We start from the raw sequence: 18,852 nt of genomic DNA on the forward strand, positions 1-18,852 counted from the left end.
AAGGGAGCATAACAAGGGAGGGGCTAGAAAAGGAAGCATACCAAGGGAGGGGACTAGAGGGACTGACCTAAAGTAAATCACTGGTTTCAAAAGGATGTCGCTAAAGAAGAAAGGTCAGAACTAGAGGAAGATATCAAAATGCCAGGGAATCCACAAGTGACAATCATAACTTTGAACGTGAAAGGGATGAACTCACCCATAAAATGTAGACAAATAGCAGATTGGATTAGAACCCAAAACCCTTCCATATGTTGTCTTCAAGAAACACATATGAGGCGGGTTGATACTCACAAGGTTAGAATTAAAGGATGGAGTAAGACCTTTTGAGCCTCAACTGATAGAAAGAAGGCAGGAGTGGCAATTATGATATCCGACAAAGCCAAAGCACAAATAGACCTGATCAAAAGAGATAGGGAAGGTAAATATATTCTGTTAAAAGGGAGTATAGATAATGAGGAAATATCACTAATCAACATGTATGCACCAAATGGTATAGCATCCAAATTTCTAATGGAGAAACTAGGAGATTTGAAGGAGGAAATAGACAGTAAAACCATATTAGTGGGAGACTTGAACCAACCACTATCAAATTTAGATAAATCAAACCAAAAAATAAATAAGAAAGAGGTAAAAGAGGTGAATGAAATCTTAGAAAAATTAGAGTTAATAGACATATAGAGAAAAATAAATAGGGACAAAAAGGAATAGACCTTCTTCTCAGCACCACATGGCACATTCACAAAAATAGATCATACACTAGGTCACAGAAATGTGGCACTCAAATGCAGAAAAGTAGAAATAATAAATGCAACCTTTTCAGATTATAAAGCAATAAAAATATTGATCAGTAAGGGTACATGGAGAGCCAAATCAAAAATAAATTGGAAATTAAATAATATGATACTCCAAAATTGGTTAGAGAAGAAATCATAGAAACAATTAATAATTTCACCGAGGAAAATGACAATGGTGAGACATGCTTTCAAACTTTATGAGATGCAGCCAAAGTAGTACTTAGAGGAAAATTCATATTCCTTGAGTGCATATATTAACAAATTATGGAGGGCAGAGATCAATGAATTGGAAATGCAAATCAAAAAACTTGAGAACAAACAAATTAAAAACCCCCAGAAGAAAACCAAACTAGAGATCCTAAAAATTAAGGGAGAAATTAATAAAATCAAAAGTGATAGAACTATTGCATTAATAAAGAAGACTAGAAGCTGGTACTTTGAAAAAACAGACAAAATAGACAAAGTACTGGTCAATCTAATTTAAAAAAGGAAAGAAGAAAGGCAAATTAACAGCATCAAGGATGAAAAGGGGGACCTCACCTCCAATGAAGAGGAAATTAAGGTAATCATTAAAAACTACTTTGCCCAAATCTATGGCAATAAATATGCCAACCTAGGTGATATGGATGAATATTTACAAAAATATAAATTGCCTAGACTAACAAAAGAAAAAATAGATTTCTTAAATAATCCCATATCAGAAAAAGAAATCCAACAGGCCAGCAAAGAACTTCCTAAGAAAAAATCCCCAGGGCCTGATGGATTCAGCAGTGATTTTTATCAAACATTCAAAGAACAGCTAACCCTAATACTATACAAACTATTTGACATAATAAGCAAAGAGGGAGTTCTACCAAATTCCTTTTATGACACAAACATGGTACTAATCTCAAAGCCAGGGAGGCCAAAAAGAGAGAAAGAAAATTATAGAACAATCTCCCTTATGAATATAGATGCAAAAATCTTAAATAGGATACTAGCAAAAAGACTCCAGCAAGTGATCAGAAGAGTCATTCACCATGATCAAGTAGGATTTATACCAGGGATGCAGGGCTGGTTCAATATTAGGAAAACCATCCACATAATCGACCACATCAACAAGCAAACCAACAAAAATTTCATGATTATTTCAATAGACACAGAAAAATCCTTTGATAAAATACAACACCCATTCCTATAAAAAACACTAGAAAGCATAGGAATAGAAGGGTCGATCCTAAAAATAATAAACAGTATATATCTAAAACCATCAACTTATATCATCTGCAATGGGGATAAACTAGATGCATTCCCAATAAGATCAGGAGTGAAATAAGGATGCCCATTATCACCTCTATTATTTGACATTGTACTAGAAACACTAGCAATAGCAGTTAGAGAAGAAAAAGAAATTGAAGGCATTAAAATAGGCAAGGAGGAGACCAAGTTATCACTCTTTGCAGACGACATGATGGTCTACCTAAAGAATCCTAGAGATTCAACCAAAAATAATCAACAACTTTAGCAAAGTTGCAGGATACAAAATAAACCCACATAAGTCATCAGCATTTCTATATATCTCCAACACAGCTCAGCAGCAAGAATAAGAAAGAGAAATCCCATTCAAAATCACCTTAGACAAAATAAAATACTGAGGAATCTATCTCCCGAAACAAACACAGGAACTATATGAACACAACTACAAAACACTCTCCACACAACTAAAACTAGACTTGAACAATTGGAAGAACATTAACTGCTCATGGGTAGGATGAGCCAATATAATAAAAATGACCATCCTACCCAAACTCATTTATCTATTTAGTGCCATACCCATTGAACTTCCAAAAAAATTTTTTTTACTGATTTAGAAAAAAACATAACAAAGTTCATTTGGAAGAACAAAGGATCAAAGATATCCAGGGAAACAATGAAAAAAAATACAAAGGATGGGGGCCTTGCAGTCCCAGATCCCAGATATATTATAAAGCAGCGGTCATCAAAACAATTTGGTACTGGCTAAGAGACAGAAAGGAGGATCAGTAGAATAGACTCGGGGTAAGTGAACTCAGCAGGACAGTATACAAGAAACCCAGAGAACCCAGCTTTTGGGATAAAAATACACTATTTCATATAAACTGCTGGGAAAATTGGAGGACTGTGTGGGAAAGATTAGGTTTAGATCAACACTTCACACCCTACACCAAGATAAATTCAAAATGGGTGAATGACTTGAACATAAAGAAGGAAACTATAAGAAAATTAAGCAAACACAGAATAGTATACATGTCAGACATTTGGGAAGGGAAAGATTTTAAAACCAAGCAAGACTTAGAAAGAGTCACAAAATGCAAAATAAATAATTTGGAATACATCAAATTAAAAAGTTTTTGTACAAACAAAACCAATGTAACTAAAATCAGAAGGAAAGCAACAAATTGGGAAACAATCTTCATAAAAACCTCTGACAAAGGTTTGATTACTCAAATTTACAAAGAGCTAAATCAATTGTACAAAATATCAAGCCATTCTCCAGTTGACAAATGGGCAAGGGACATGAACAGGCAGTTCTCAGCCAAAGAAATCAAAACTATTAATAGGCACATGAAAAAGTGTTCTAAATCTCTTATGATCAGATTGATGCAAATCAAAACAACTCTGAGGTATCACCTCACACCTAGCAGATTGGCTAACATGACAGCAAAGGAAAGTAATGAATGCTGGAGGGGATGCGGCAAAGTAGGGACATTAATTCATTGCTGGTGTTGTGAATTGAGGCAACCATTCTGGAGGGCAATTTGGAACTATGCCCAAAGGGCGATAAAAGACTGTCTGCCCTTTGATCCAGTCATAGCACTGCTGGGTTTGTACCCCAAAGAAGATAATAAGGAAAAAGACTTGTACAAGAATATTCATAGCTGCACTCTTTGTGGTGGCCAAAAACTGGAAAATGAGGGTATGCCCATCAATTGGGGAATGGCTGAACAAGTTGTGGTGTCTGTTGGTGATGGAATACTATTGTGCTCAAAGGAATAATAAAGTGGAGGAATTCCATGGAGTCTGGAACAACCTCCAGGAAGTGACGCAGAGCGAGAGGAGCAGAACCAGGAAAACATTGTACACAGAGACTGATACATTGTGGTACAATCGAAGGTAATGGACTTATCTATTAGGGACAATGCAATGTCTCTGAACAATCTGCAGGGATCTAAAAAACACTATCCACAAGCAGAGGATAAACTGTCGGAGTAAAAACACAGAAGAAAAGCAACTGCTTGACTACAGGGGTGGAGGGGATACGACTGAGGAGAGACTCTAAATGAACACTCCAATGCAAATACCAACAACATGGAAATGGGTTCGAACCAAGAACACATGTGATACCCAGTTGAATCATGCGTAGGCTATGGGAGAGGTGGTAGGAGGGGGAGGGGAGGAAAGAAAATGATTTTTGTTTCCAATGAATAATGTTTGGAAATGACCAAATAAAATAATGTTTTTAAAAAATTACTTTATGTTTACCTTGCCTTTGCTTGCCTGTAGACATTATATCCTATTTCCAACTGAGGACAATACAGATTCCTTGAGGATAGAGAATGCTTAATCTTAGTATACAAAAGATTCCTGGGGGGAAGTGGAATCTGGTACCTAAAATCCTGGATTTGGAAAGATAAAGGAAACTGAAGGCAGCCAGCAATTGAGGGAGGGGGATTAGGAAGGGTGAGAAGCAGATAGAGAGAGCAAGGAAAAAGCTGGAATATAGAACACCAAGGGCCAGCACTACTATCACCGGGTCTTCTTTGCCAAGTTTATAATGTTTCACAAACTCATCTCTTTTTTTCTCATGCCCAGATGGTTTGTGATATTGTCATAGTATCATAGCAACAGGATAATGTTGATTTCTTCCTCCATTGATCCTTACCCAAATGTGCTTCATTCTAATTCTTGAATTTATCACAAGATTTTATCTTCTTGATACATAATACTACTTTTATCTTCTTAATATATAATATTACTTGTCCTCCTCTTTTACATTTTCACTTCCTTTTGAATGAGTATAGGCTTGGAGTTAGAAAGACCTGAGTTCAAATCCTGCCTCAGACACTTTACCAGGTACATTACTACGGAACCTCTGCTTGCCTCAATTTCTTCATCTGAAAAATGGGGATAATATTAGCACCTATCTCACAGGGATGTAATGGGAATCAAGGGCATAAATACTAACTGTTATTATTATTATTAATCCTCTCTTACCTGGGGCACTGAAGAATTAAGTGATTTCCCCAGGATCACATAAATAGTCATTAGCCAATGCCATCTTCTACCCACTTCTCTATACCGCCTTAGGATGTTCTGTGTTGGAAGTCTTACCTCTGTCAGATAATAGCTATTGTAGTAGATAATGAAACTTGGTGAAATATAGTGGGAGGAATTTTAGAGAAGTTGCAGCAGGAAGTAAGCCAAGGAAGAGACTGAATCTTGAGCCTCTCCCCTACACTACTTCCTGTTTCTTCCCCAAACTGTCTGGATGAAGGATTTTCTCACAGGTGGTAAATTGAAGATTTTCCCACTAATAACTAAATCCCACTAGTCCTTTAACTAAAAGATCTTTTATTCTTTGGGGAGAAAGGGGTAAGAAGAGGTTGGGAGGAAAGAGGGAAATTAAGGGTCTCCCTAATTTCTAAGTTATCTTGTTGATTGAAGATTTTGAAACATAATCAATTCAGAAAACAAAATTATCTTCCCCTAAGGGTAGATATTAACAGCACTGCTGACAAGTCTCTTCTGGGCAAACCAAATCTCTCTTCAGCTCACAGTCTTGGTAGAAGGCAATGGCTAGAGAGGAGACAAAGGGGTCTGTCCTCCACCTTCAGGTAAAAAGAGCCAAGAAGGATATAGTCTCAGGCAGCTGGAGCTTCCTAACTGCTAACTTCAAGGTTCCATTGGAACAGTCTCTCCTCCCCTGCTGTGTGTTCCAAAAGTTCTAAGCTCCTTTGCTTTTTGCAGATCCATTTTTCTTTGCCCAATATTTTCATCTATACTATGTGACCCTAGGCAAGTTTCTTAAACTTTCAATATCCCACAAGAAAGTCTCTAAGATAATGACTGGTAGAACAGTTGCTAATCTGTATTGGTAGACAGAGATTTAGTACCAAGAGTTCCTTACACTAGGGAAATCAGAGGTCTATGCCAAAAAAACAAAGACCCACCTGTCTGTGGTTGTATTGTGGTCATGATGTTCCAATGAGTCCAGATGGGTCAATTCTGTTCATTTCGGTTCAATGCAGTGATGCAAAGCTTTGTTACATTTCTACCATGTATGAGGCAATCTGAGAGGTGCTGGAAATTCAAAGATAAAAAAAGAATCAATCTGTATTCGAGGTAAAGCTTTCCACTTGAAGACAGTGATCATGCTCCCCATACCATCTCTAATTTGCTTTTCTCTTTGCTATTTATCTTCAAGTCTTTCAGCTGATCCTTATGTATATGAGGCCTTTCACCATCTTGGTCATCTTTCTTTGATCACTCACATTCCTAAAATGTGGTGCCCCAAAATGAGCATAATGTCACCAGTATCCCCTGACCAGGGTAGAGTCCAGTGTCACTATCATAACTCTAGTTTTGTATACTACATGTCTCTTAAAACAGTCTAAGATGACTTTCTTGACTGGCATATCCCAGGGTTTGGGGCTTTCTTTTTGATTAAATTGCTATCTAGCCATGTAATCCTCATCTTGGGTTTGCAGGGTTGATTTTTTGAACCCTGGTGTTGGACTTTATTTTTATACCTATTAAATTTTATTTTTACTCAATAGAGCTCAGCATTCTATTTTGTCAAGATCTTTTTTTTGAGTCCTGTCATCTAGCATGTTAACTATCCATCCCATCCCCTGTGTCATTGGCAAATTTGATAAACATACCATCAACTCCTGTTATGTTTATTTATTACATATGCTTTATGTTTTTGTGTATAGTTTGCCAAGGCCATAAATTTTATTGCTAGTGCTTCTTTCCCCTTGTATAATGTCTCTTGTGTATTAATGTTCTTTTCTCTTGCTATTCTTCTTCCTCTCTTATACCTGCTGCTTTTTATGGTATATGTCTTTGCATATACATATGTAGATTCTGTTCTCTCCACATCATTTTAAAGTTTGAAGCCCTCTTGATCAGATTTTCAGGGAAAAAGGTATATGAAGCTAGAAGGATAGATAGATAGATAGATAGATAGATAGATAGATAGATAGATAGATAGATAGATAGACAGAATATTGATCATATTTGTAGATGGAAAAGGACATAGGTCTAGTTTTAGAAAATATCTTTACAAATAGAATTTGGAGGTGTGATTAAACAATAGTTCATTTAAAAGAACTGAATGAAAGATGTATAGATATAAATGTATGTGATTATATGTTTCTGCATATAAATGTAGATATGTGTACATGTGTACATATATGTGATTGCACACACATAGATGATATCACAGAATATAGAGCACTAGACTTGGAAATAGGAAAACACATTTTCTGAAGTTTAAATACAGCCTCAGACACTTATTAGTAGTATGATCCTGGAAAAGTCACTTGTTTACCTCTCTTTCCTCATCTATAAATGAAGTAGAGAAGGAAATGGCAAAATATTCTGTTTGCCAAGGAAACCCCAAAAATGGTAATGAAGAATTGGACATGACCAAAAATGGCTGAATATAAATGTGTATATATATATACACATACATATATATGCACAAACATGTGTATATATGTGCCTGTGTGTACGTGTGTTTGTGAGACACATACCAACCGTATTTAAGTTCACATTTTCACCATCTGTGAGACCCTCATTCTCATAAGTGATGATTCCAAAATACTTTTCTGAGATATCATCATCTTCTTTTTATGTCAGAACAAAGCCGAGGTGACCCATATCAATGTAGCATCTCATCTTCCTTTGACCATTGTAATTTGATCTCCCTCCTAATAATAACTCTAAGTCCACATTTTCATTCTTATCAATACAATAAACTTTTCTATCCTGAGGAAAATTTCTTAAGTGCATGTGTCCCTTGAGACTCCTAAGTCCCTTTCCTTTTTGTTACTATTCTTTCTTTCTTAGTGATCTCATTTGCTCTGATGGGTTTGATTATTATCAATATCTAAGTAACTCCAAAATCTACACATCAGTCTTTAATTTTTCTTATCAACTCCATTCCTGCATTACCAAGTGACTGCCATTTCTTCTTTGATATCCCATTAGTAATTCAAACTCAATATACAATATTTCAAACAGAATTGATCATATTTCTCCTTGAATCTGACTTGCCTCCAAAATTCTCAGGGTTTATAACATTGAGGTTATTCTTGCTCTCCCTTTCTTCTAATCTGAACTATTCAGTAGTAGACTTGTTGATTCTAATTTCATAACACCATTCAGATACTTAGCTCCCCAATAACTTAGCTAACATCCTTTTTGAGGCCTTTATCTCCTCTTATATTTGCTATTTTCATATCCTCCAACTTAGTCTTCCTGCTTCCATTTTCTTCCTAATCCACTCCACTCCCCCCCCCACCAGAAAACAGCCAAAGTCAGATCTGACTACATCATTCTCTTGCTTAAAAACCATTAATGGTTTGCTATTGCTTCTAGCCTGTCATTTAAGGTTTTCCACAATCTTGACCCGACCAACCTTTCTGGCTTTATTTCATATGTTCCAGACAGGCTGCGTTGCTTGATGGAATTCTATCTCCTACCTCCAAGCCATCACATAAACCATCCAACCATGCCTAGAATGTACTCCATCCTCACCTCTGTCTCTCAGAATCTTTATTTTCTTATTTTCCCCTCTTCTGACTCTTTTTTTCCCCAATGCAATTATTCCATACTTCAAAAGGACATTTCATTTCCCCTGATAACCTGATAAATAGAAAGAAATTCCTTAAGACATTTCTTCTTTTCCTCTAGGAGAAAGACCTGCATGTACTTTTTTATATATAAATATTTAGCACTGGCAACAACACAAATTTGAAATATTCTCTGTAGCCCACTGCAAAATCCCCCTTGTTCTCTGAAATTACTGAAAGAGAAATCTTTAATCCTCACCCATTCTTATTTATAACTCTTCTGGAAACTACTATGGCATTCTGCCTTACATTGGTTGAATTAGGTGCTCAGTCATTGGGGTCTCTCAAGAAAAGCAAAACTAAGTAATGAATGCTGGAGGGGGGGTGGCAAAGTGGAGACATTAATGCATTGCTGGTGGAGTTGTGAATTGATCCAACCATTCTGGAGGGCAATCTGGAGCTATGCACAAAGGGCGATAAAAGGCTGTCTGCCCTTTGATCCAGCCATAGCACTGCTTGGTCTGTACCCCAAAGACATAATAAGGAAAAAGACTTGTACAAGAATATTCATAGCTGCGCTCTTTGTGGTGGCCAAAAGTTGGAAAATGAGGGGATGCCCATCAGTTGGGGAATGGCTGAACAAATTGTGGTATATGTTGGTGATGGAATACTATTGTGCTCAAAGGAATAATAAAGTGGAGGAATTCCATGGAGACTGGAACAACCTCCAGGAAGTGATGCAGAGTGAGAGGAGCAGAACCAGGAGAATATTGTACACAGAAACTGATACACTGTGGTACAATTGAAGGTAACAGACTTCTCCATTAGTGGCAATGCAGTGAGCCTGAATAACTTGGAAGGATCTATGAGAAAGAACACTATCCACATTCAGAGAAAAAACACTGAAGAAAAACAATTGCTTGAATACATGGGTCGAAGGGATATGGTTAAGGATGTAGACTCTAAATGAACATCCTAATGCAAATACCAACAATATGGAAATAGATTCTGATCAAGGACACATGTAATACCCAGTGGAATTGCATGTCAGCTATGGGAGGGGGAGGGGGGAAGAGAGAGAAGAATAGAAAATGATTTTTGTAAGCAAGGAATAATGTTTGAAATTGACCAAATAAAAAAAGAAATTAAAAAAAAAGAAAAGCAAAACTAATCTACTATAAGTTTCTGGACTTTCTTGACAACAATATGCTAATTGTTCAAATACCTTTGGTCAGAAATGAACAGATACCTGGGGGTGGAGGGGAACTAATGGCAAAAAAGGAGAAAAAAAGACTTCACTTTATCTCTTCTCTATATGAAGAACTCACATAAGAATCCAAGGAAAATTTTGTCTTAGCAACCTAATTTTATGGTGCCACCTTATTCAGAATGAGTAAGATCACTGTGAATGCCATGCTCACCATATCATTTCAGTTTTTTAGATTTTTCTATGTCATTTCATGAATTCTACCCAAGAAGATTTCCTTCAAATCTTTTAATATCTTGTGGGTTCCAGTGCAGCCCTCAGTATATTCATCAACTGTCTCTCCTTTTCACAACACAGCCATCTCCTCCTATTTTTTCAGCCATAAATGTCCTTAGTGAAGTATCATATACCACTTTTAAGGTGGAAGTCATTTTTGGAAACATACTAAAATGTATCTTCACCAATCTGTCTTTTCACTGAACTTTAGATTACTTGTAATTTTGATTCTTTCAAGTTCCTAGTCTTCCATAATTTGCAGTCATATAGCATCACCAGGCAGCTATTGATGTTAAAGAAATGGGCTTTTGTGGCAGCAGGCAGTTTGGAATCAGTCTAAGTACTATACAGTTTCCCAAATGATATATAGCCTTATCACTTCTACTGCATTCTGGTCTCTGCACATGTCCAACTGTAGCACCTGTTAAGGATACTTGAATATATACATATATGTGTGTATTTGTGTTCATTTTATATATGTGTGTGTATATACATAGGTATGTGTCTGTTCATTGTATATACTGAATGTATATGTAACTAATGTGTGGTTGTAGGTATGTATTTTATGCACCTTATAGGGTACATGTCTAGTTGCATGTTAGAATTTCAGTAACATGAATTTTAAATGCACTACGATTTTCAAGTATGGTTTGTAGGATCAGAGGCTTATAAAGCTAGAAGGCATTCTTTAAGATTATCTGATCTAATTTCTTTATTTTGCAGTTGAGGAAACTGAGACCCAGTAAGATTAAGATAACTTATTCAAGGTATCTCAGGTAATAAGTGACAGAGCCTGGACATGAACCAAATTCCTATAATTTAAAATACAGTGGTCTTTCCACCGAACCATGTCACTTCCCAAGTCTTCAGTGATTCATAGATGAATCTCTTTCTTTAATACTCCAAATGTCATTTTGTATTTTAACTTCTTATTTCAAGAATTGATGCAGTTCCTACAATGTAGTCTGTCAGTAGGAACATATGAAGACTCCCACCACCAATAAGTAAATTTTTATGGTACAGTTATGAAAAAGACAGAGAACAAGACAAGCAGCTGGAGAAGATCTGGGTTCAAATACTGGGTCTTCTACTTACCACCTATAACCCTAAACAATTCATTTACTTTTTCTGCTCCACAATTTCCTCATAATAATAGCACCTACTTTAGAGTGTTGTGAATGTCACATGATACAATGCTTGTAAAGTCTTTTGTAAACCTTCCTTTATTATATAAATATTAGCAACTAATATTACCATCATAAAATTTGATCACATTGGTTCAGTCTAGCACTCTATCCTGTCAAAATAATTTTGAATTTTATTGCTATTGTTTTTTCATATTGCCTGTCACTTATATTTATTTTATCCACACATTCAAAAATGATCCTTCAATGTCCTTATCCAACAAACAAATCCCCTTTGTAGACCTGTGCTTTGGGGGGAAAAAAACTTTGGGAGCATTGTTGAGAATGGATTGGATAGGAGAAACTTGAGAAAGTCTGAAGACTCTTTTCATAGCCCAATAAAAAAAGTTTTAAAGGTCTCAAAAGTAGAGTAATAACTACTTGATTGAATTGAATTGAATTAAAATAAGAAGTAAGGGGGAAATCTTGTTTCAGTAGTTGGAGGGGGTACCTCTGATGAATACTCCCATAAGGAAAGAGAAATCATGTGTTAAGGGAAGTTACAGACTTAAAAAAATAAGTATAATTTTTAAAGTTTTTGCCTTTTGGGAGACCATTCATTCTGCCCTTATGAGTAGGGAAATCACAGTTTCTATGGGCAAATAATAGTCAGGAGAATTGGAGGTCATTGACTTAAGGAGGCTTTCACATTGCTCATGGGATTGGTGGGTGGTAAGAGCATGGGGAAATCAAAGGTAAATAATTAAATGCATAGGAATATTATTATCCTGTGTTACTATCCTTTCTATTACCTTCAGAAATTGGCATTTCTAAGAAGGAGGCACAATAGAAAAAGGAGGCTAGGGAGAAGGGACAAGATCTATAAGGCAATAACATAGAAACTACTTAGAAGAGGGAAGTCAAAATATGTACCTTATCAATTTTAATTTCATGAAGAATAGAGACTAAATAGGTATATATGAAGATATTCCCAACACATCCCTTTTGGAGAAATTAGAGGTTAATAAATGTTATACATTTACGTACATACTTTTCAGAGTTTGTTTTTCAGTGTTCGATGTTGAAAATCAGTCATTCTGATTTTTCTACTTCCCTTTTTCTTTACAATATAATTTATCTCAGGTAAACATGGCAGCAGTCTAGATGCAGGGTTCTTCCTCTCCTCACCACCTACCAATACAGTACCTCAAAAAGCCAAAAAAATAAAAGCCCAAATTCATATGAATGAAGGGACTCTAGAGTAGGGTGCAACATTGAAGGCATGTGGGATTTGGACATTTTGACACCATGAGGGGGTGAAAAAACTTCTACCAAAACACAAGCTGATCCACCTTCCCCCACCCCACCCACGGAGCCAGAGTCAGAGCCAGCGTGCTAGAATCAGTGAGTGAGGGGCACCTCTGGAGTGAGAGAGGGGCACTTCTGGGTCCTTGGAAGCTGACTGAGACCACCAGGGACCTACCCCTGAGAGCAGCTAGACATGAGGCTCCAGTAGACTGAGAAGTGCAGACCATGGGCACCAGCAGGGAGATAGCACAGAGAGGAGGCAGCAAACAGCAGAAGCTACAAAGACTCAAGAGCTGGCCTCAACCAAAATCCTTGATCCTTAGCTCCATACACAGAGAGCCTGCCCAACTCACTCAGGTTTCTAACTGGAAAGGTAAGGAAAAACCTCCAAAGTAATGGGAAACAGTGCCCAGGAACAACTTCCCAACACCAAGAAAAAAAAAGAAGGGATTGACTTTGGATAATTTTTATGGAGGAAAAACCCAAGCTACAGAGGAAATAAAAAGGAAATACAAATTGTCCACAAGTTCTTGAAGAATTTAAATTGGAGCTTATCAAAAAGATGGAAACCTTCTGGCAAGAAAAGTAGGAAGTCATTCTAAAAGAAAATAACAGTTTAAAGGACAAGAACTCCCAATTGGAGAAACAGCTGGAAGCCAAGAAAAGCAGGATAGAACAAACCAAAAAGGAAAACCAGTCCTTAAATACCAGAATTAGGTAATTGGAAGTCAGTGATCTTGCAAAATAGCAAGAATTAAAAAAGAAAAGTCAAAAGACTGACAAAAATAGAATGAAACATAAAATATCTCACTGAAAAGATGACATCAGGAAAAGAGAGCACGAAGAAACAATTTAAGAATCATTTGGTCTACCTGAAAAGCCAGAAATAAACAGAAATATTGACATCATACTAGAAGAAATTATTCAAGAAAACTGCCCTGATGTTCTCGAACAAGGTGGGGGGGGGGGAGAGAATAGACATTGAAAGAGTTCATAGAACACCCTCTATACTAAATCATCAAAAGACAACTCCCAGGAATATAATTGCTAAATTCAAGAGCTTTCAAGCTAAGGAGAAAATTCTACAAGAAGCCAAAAAGAGGCAATTCAGATACCAAGGAGCACCAATCAGAATCACACAGGACCTGGCAGCTTCCACACTAAAGGACCACAAGGCTTGGAACATGATATTCAGAAAGGCACGAGAATTAGGTCTTCAGCCAAGGATCACCTACTCATCAAAACAGACTATATACTTCAGGGGGAAGTATGGAAATTCAACAAAATTCAAGATTTCCAAGTATTTGTAAAGAAAAGACCAGAACTAAGTGGAAAGTTTGATATCCAAACACAAAGATCAAGAGAAACATGAAAAGGTAAATAAGAGAGGGAAAAGGGGAAAAATTTTTTTTTATTTAAACTTTCTTCTTTAAGGGCTTCAATAAGATCAAATTATTTATATTAGTATATGGGGGAAAAGTTATTTGTAACTCAAAACTACAGGAATCATTCAAAGGAAGTTATTGGGGTAATAAGTGCTATAAGATGATATGCCAAAAAAGAAAAAGGGAGGGGGGAATCAAAGATGGTACCACAAGATACTTGAAGAAATAAAATAAATAGGACAATCTTTATCACACAAAGATACACATGGGAAGGGGAGGGGAAGAATACAATTATGAGAAGGAGGGGAAGAGACTACTAATAGCTAATACTTAAACTTTACTCTCAGTAAAATCAATTCTGAGAGGAAAGAGCATCTAGATCCATTGGGGATATTGAATTCTATTTTACTCTACAGGGAAAGTAAGAAGGGAAAACTAAGGAGGATTGGGGGACAGAGAGTACAAAAAGGGAGGGAAAGAGAGTGGGGAGGGAATTTAACAAACTCTGAAAAAATAAGAAGGGAACAAATAAGGAGGGGACAGAAAGGGAAGCTTATTAAGGGCGGGGATTAGCAGGGCTGATTAAAAGCAAACCACTGGTTTAAAAGGATATAGCAAAAGAAGAAAGTACAGAACTAGGAGAGAATATCAAAATGCTGGGGAATACACAAGTGGCAATCATAACTTTGAATGTGAATGGGAAGAACTCACCAATAAAAAAAAATAGGAGAGTAGATTAGGAATCAAAATTCTACCATATGTTATCTGCAAGAAACACACTTGAGGAGGGTAGACACCCACAAGGTTAGAATTAAAGGTTGGAGTAAAACATATTGGGCCTCAACTGATAGAATGAGGGTGGGAGTTGCAATCATGATATCTGACAAAGCCAAAGTAAAAATAGATCTGATTAAAAGGGATACGGAAGGTAACTACATCCTGATAAAAGGGAGTATAGACAATGAGGAAATATAAGTAATCAACAGGTATGCACCAAATGGTATAGCATTCAAATTTCTAAAGGAGAAACTAGTGCAGTTGAAGGAGGAAATACATAGTAAAACTATGCTAGTGGGAGACCTGAAATTATCACTATCAAATTTAGATAAATCAAATAAAAAATAAATAAGAAAGAGGTAAGAGATGCGAATGAAATCTTAGAAAAAATGGAGTTAATAGCTATATGGAGAAAAATAAATAGGGACAAAAAGGAATACTCCTTTTCAGCAGCACATGGTACATTCACAAAGATTGACCATGTACTTGGGCATAAAAACACGGCAGAAAAGCAGAAATAATAAATGCAATCTTTTCAGATCATAATGCAATAAAAATAATAATCAGTAAGGGTACATGGAAAGGCAAATCAAAAATCAAGTGGAAATTAAATGATATGATTCTCCAAAATTGGTTAGAGAACAAATCATAGAAACAATAAGTATATTGGAGAAAATGACAATGAAAAGACATCCTTTCAAAATCTATGGGATCCCCCAAAGGGAGAAATTAATGTCCTTGAGTACATATATTAACAAATTGGGGGTCAAAGTTCAATGAATTGGACATGCAAATCAAAAATCCCCAGGTGAAAACTAAATTAGAGATCTTAAAACTTAAGGGAGAAATTAATAAAATTTAAAGTGAAAGAACTATTGAACTAATATTTAAGACCAGAAGCTGGTACTTAGAAAAAATAAACAAAATAGACAAAATACTGCTCAATCTAATAAAAAAAAAAGGAAAGAAAAAACCAAATTAACAGTATCATAGATGAAAAGGGAGACCTTACCTCCAGTGAAGAGAAAATTAAGGCAATCATTAAAAACTCTTTTGCCCAATTATATGGCAACAAATATGGCAATCTAGGTGATATGGATGAATACATATTCATTAGAAACAAAGATCATTTTCTTTTCTTCCTCCCGCCCCTCCCACCACGCCTCCCATTGGCGATGTGTGATTCCTCTGGGTATCACATGTGTCCTCGATCCGAACTCATTTCCATGTTATTGGTTTTTGAATTAGGGTGTTCATTTAGAATCTTTCCTCAATCATATCCCCTCCACCCCTGTAGTCAAGCTATTCCCTTTCCTCGGTGTTTTTACTCCCACCATTTGTCCTCTGCTTGAGGGTAGTGTTTTCTTCTCCTTGATCCCTGTTCAGGAACATTGCATTGACACTAATGGAAAAGTCCATTACATTCAATTGTACCACAGTGTATCAGTCGTTGTGTGCAGTGTTCTCCTGGCTCTGCTCTTTTCTCTCTGCATCACTTCCTGGAGGTTGTTCCAGTTTCCATGGAATTCCTCCACTTTATTATTCCTTTTAGCACAATAGTATTCCATTACCAACATATATAATAATTTTTTCACCCATTGCCTAGTTGAAGGGCATCCCCTCATTTTCCATTTTTTTGCCACCACAAAGAGTGCAGCTATGAATATTCTTGTGCATGTATTTTTATATATTATCTCTTTGGGGTACAAACCCAGCTGTGCTATGGTTGGATCAAAGAGCAGACAGTCTTTTATCAACCTTGGGCATAGTTCCAAATTGCCCTCCAGAATGGTTGGATCAATTCACAACTCTACGAGCAATGAATTAATGTCTCGACTTTGCCACATCCCCTCCAGCATTTATTACTTTCTTTTGCCATCATGTTAGCCAATCTGCTAGGTGTGAGGTGATATCTCAGAGTTGTTTTGATTTGCATCTCTCTGATTATAAGAGATTTAGAACACTTTTTCATGTGTTTATTAATAGTTTTGATTTCTTTGATAGAAAATTGCCTATTCATGTCCCTTGCCCATTTATCAATTGGAGATTGTCTTGGTTTTTTGTACAATTGATTTAGCTCTTTATAAATTTGAGTAATTAGAATTTTGTCAGAGATTTTTGTTATGAAGATTGTTTCCCAATTTACTTCCCTTATAATTTTGGTTACATTGGTTTTGTTTGTACAAAACCTTTTTAACTTGATGTAATCAAAATTATTGATTTTACATTTTGCGACTCTTTCTAAGTCTTACTTGGTTTTAAAGTCTTTCCCTTCCCAAATGTCTGACATGTATACTATTCTGTGTTCACCTAATTTATTTATCGTTTCCTTCTTTATGTTCAAGTCATTTACCCATTATGAGTTTATCTTGGTGTAGGGTGTGAAGTGTTGATCCAAACCTAATCTCTCCCACACTGTCTCCCATTTTTCCCAACAGTTTTTGTCAAATAGTGAATTTTGGTCCCAAAAGCTGGGCTCTTTGGGTTTGTCATAGACTGTCTTGCTGAAGTCACTTACCCCAAGTCTATTCCACTGATCCTCCTTTCTGTCTCTTAGCCAGTACCAAATTGTTTTGATGACCTATGCTTTATAATAGAGTTTGAGATCTAGGACTGATTTCTTGTAGTATGGCATTGAGATTTTTGTTAATCTCTGGTTTTTCAGGTAGACCAATGATTCTCAAATTGTCTCTCCTTCCTCTGTTTTCCTGGTCTGTCACCTTGTCAGTGAGATATTTTATGTTTTCTTCTAATTCATTAATTTTTTGACTTTGCTTTATTAATTCTTGCTGTTTTGCAAGATTATTGTATTCCAGTTACTTAATTCTGGTCTTTAAGGACTGGTTTTGCTTTTCAGTTTGGTCTGCCTTTCTGTTTAAGGCTTCCAGCTGTTTCTCCAATTGGGAGTTCTTGTCTGTCAGACTGTTGACCTCTTTCTGAATTTTTTCCCATTTTTCTTGCCAGAGGGCTTCCATCTTTTGGATAAGCTCCATTTTGAGTTCTTCCAGGGCTTGTGGACAATTTCCATTTTGGGGGGGAATGTTTTGATTTTTTTTGAATTTCATTCTCTTTTTCCTCTGTAGCCTGGATTTTCCCTCCGTAAAAGTTTTCAATAGTCACTTTTTTCCCTTTCTTCTTGGAGGGTTGATCTTGGGCAATATGAGCCACCCCTTTGGCAGTTTTCACTTTCCTTTTTAGTCAGAGGTCTGAGTGAGATGGGCGGGTTTTAGTGCTTTTGCCTCAGTAGCCTCCGCAGTTTGTTAGCACGCCTGCCCACATGGTCTGTGGTCTCTTCTCTCCTGTGCTCAGGAGTCTCCTGTGAAACCACTCTGAGGAGTATTTCCCTGGTAAACCTTGTCAGTTCCTTAGGACCCTGGCATGCCCCCCCCACTACAGCGAGGAGCAGAGTTTTTGCCTCAGGCAGTTTCTAGAGTCTCCACGGCGTTCGCAGTTTGCAAGAGCCCCCATGGTCTGCACACTCTCCAGTGTGCAGAGGTCTCCTATGAAACCTCTCTGAGGGGTAGTTCCCTGGAAGTCCTCATTAAATTCCAAGGACCCTGGTGTGCCCCCCTCCCAGTCACTACAGAGACGTTCCTCACTCACTCGCTGTTGCCGGAGTGCGCTGGTCCCTACTCTGGTTCCTTAGGTGAGATGGGGAGGGTAGTTCAGATCACATTTGGTTGGGAGCTTTTTCTCCTTCTTATAGTGTGGAAATGCTCAAACCCCATGTACCTTTGTTGCTCTACCCTACTTTAGAGTCCCTCTGTTCTTCGAAAGATGATTTTTATGCTTTTTTGAGGCAGCCTATTTTGTTTGGTGCTGGGGGAGAAGAAGCGATTCACATCTAAATTGCAGCCATTTTTACCCAGAAGTCCAAAAAATAGAATTCTTAAATGATCCCATATCAGGAAAAGAAATTGAACAAGCCATCAAAGAATTCCCTAAGAAAAAATCACCAGGGTCTGATGGATTCAGAAGCGAATTCTATCAAATATTCAAAGAACAGCTAATCCCAATATTATACAAACTATTTGACAAAGTAAGCAAAGAGGGAGTTCTACCAAATTCCTTTTATGACATAAACATGGTACTGATTCCAAAGCCAGGCAGGTCAAAAACAGAGAAAGAAAACTATAGACCAATCTCCTGAATAAAAATAGATGC

The 18,852-nt window shown here is 36.9% G+C and overlaps 2 long non-coding RNA genes across 2 annotated transcripts in view; one reads left to right on the top strand and one right to left on the bottom strand.

The window, feature by feature from the left end:
• LOC103099888 (uncharacterized) overlaps positions 1-18,852 on the top strand; it is a 363,322-nt gene that overhangs the window by 212,340 nt on the left and 132,130 nt on the right. The gene's annotated exons all lie outside the window — the stretch shown is intronic.
• Positions 1-18,852, bottom strand: part of LOC107649314 (uncharacterized) — a 144,382-nt gene that overhangs the window by 91,203 nt on the left and 34,327 nt on the right. The window contains exon 2 of the long non-coding RNA XR_001622892.2: positions 5,984-6,113. This is a non-coding gene — a long non-coding RNA (uncharacterized LOC107649314). The remainder of the gene's footprint in view (positions 1-5,983; positions 6,114-18,852) is intronic.

This window comes from Monodelphis domestica, chromosome 6, assembly GCF_027887165.1.
Source record: "Monodelphis domestica isolate mMonDom1 chromosome 6, mMonDom1.pri, whole genome shotgun sequence".
NCBI classification, from domain to species: domain Eukaryota; kingdom Metazoa; phylum Chordata; class Mammalia; order Didelphimorphia; family Didelphidae; genus Monodelphis; species Monodelphis domestica.